We start from the raw sequence: 1,992 nt of genomic DNA on the forward strand, positions 1-1,992 counted from the left end.
AGCTGCAGACTCGGAGCCTGCATCTACAGTCCCCCACCCAGAGTCCCGCATTCTCAGACGCCTTGTTTTTCGAGACAGCGCCTCCTATCAAATTGGATCGGATAAACATGTGAAGAACTTAAGCCGAAACGTGAGTATCGTCAATTTTATTTAGCGAATCATACTCATTCAATTTGTTTTTAATAAAACTACTTTATAGTTCATCGATACCAACATATGAATAGTCCATTTAATATGTGTAAAGATAGTTTGTAACAAAATTTGAGCCGTTAATGTATGTTTTTTCGCCCTTTTTCCCCGAAAATTTTTGATATAGCTAAAGTTAGCCTTTAACCTTGGACTTTTTATAGACAAGCCATTGTAAAAATTTAATATCAAAGAATGTCATCATTAATTATTCAAGCAGATTTGACCTTTTTTTAATTACCGGACCTTTTCTCCTAAAACTATAAATTGAATTAATTAATGCCGGAGTAACTATTTTACTTTATATAATTTATGTAGACTACTTAAATTAGTTCTTATAAAACGTAAGTATTAAAATGAATCAATATTAATTTAACTGTGATATGAAGTTGTTGCCAGCCATTTACAACTCATACAATTGCCTAATAATCAAATTTACTATGCCTTCACTATGTATTAACCAGTCTATATTAACATGTGAGCTTGAATGTGTCATTTGGCCTTCCTTGTTTTAATTTGTATTGACTGAAATTTGACTGTATAGGCTCTGTGGGCTGGTCTTAAAATTTGAATTTAACTCTCTCTCTTTTTTTTTTTTTTAAAGATGGATATAACAATTCAACGAGGGAATTCACTTTCAGAAAATGCAGAAATGTAATAAATGCTGCAGTGATTTTCACTGCCCATTCTGTGCCCCCATTTATTTTAAACCAACGAAGTTATTCTACGAAGTGTCGCTACCCTGGCTGAATTGGATTGTTTCTATTATTGCCATATATGCAATGGTTTTTTATATTAATTAATTAATTTATTTATTTATATGGACAGGCCATGATGGCCATCATTCATGGCCTATGTGAGATGCAGGCGTTATCCTGGCAGGAGGCTGAGGAGGTGTTCCTCCGTGGCCCTACTTATCACCCTAGGTATGCTTGTAATTTGCATTTGCAGAAAAAAATATTATTTATTATTACACAATATTTTTGACAATGGCATTCATCTTTTATTTTAGTGAAGTCGAGGAATTTGACAGAGCGATTGCAAAAAGAATGAAAAAAGAAGGAACATTCACCTACCAGAAAGTAATTATTTTACCTTATGCATTTACATTACATTTTACATTTATTCATTTAGCAGACGCTTTTATCCAAAGCGACTTATAAATGAGGATTTTTTTATGCAATTGAAGGAGAAAAGTCTCTAACACAATTCTTTCTTCCTTTTTTCTTTACAGCAAGATGATGTTTAGGTGATCTTTAAATAAAGTACAGAATTGTTTATTATTGGTGTTTTGTCTATTCTTATTTGAGTTTTGCTTCACATTCAAAATATCAAAAAACAGGTTTTGTAATGTTAGCATGGTATAATGTTAATTAGACCATTATAGGTTGAACTGAAAGGGTATATCTCTCAGTGAGGCATTCACTTTTGTTTGTTTTGATTGTTTTTCAGCCAAGAATGTTCGTGATGTTTTACGTCGATACAAAAGGCTTTTCAAGCTAACGCGACGTGGAGCAACCATGACCTAAGCCTCCAGAAAAGAGGGTGTCTCTCGGAATGCAGTGGCTCAGCTCGCCCCTATCGCGGAGCTGTACTTTGCAGACAGGGTCCAGTTCAACAGCGTCAGCTTCACCCCAGGGAAGCTAGCTGAGTTCGCGGAGAAGTGCAGAGAACACATTGTGGGGGACGTTAAAGAAAAAGTGCTAGCAATGAAAATAAAAGGTTCACTTTTGCCTTTTCGCCTAAATAAGTGATGTAAAAGAAAAAATAAGTTATTTTGCTATGTTCGTTAAGAGGATGTTGATA

This window comes from Rhinichthys klamathensis, unplaced genomic scaffold, assembly GCF_029890125.1.
Source record: "Rhinichthys klamathensis goyatoka isolate OS25496 unplaced genomic scaffold, OSU_Roscu_1.1 h1tg000406l_1, whole genome shotgun sequence".
Classification (NCBI taxonomy): domain Eukaryota; kingdom Metazoa; phylum Chordata; class Actinopteri; order Cypriniformes; family Leuciscidae; genus Rhinichthys; species Rhinichthys klamathensis.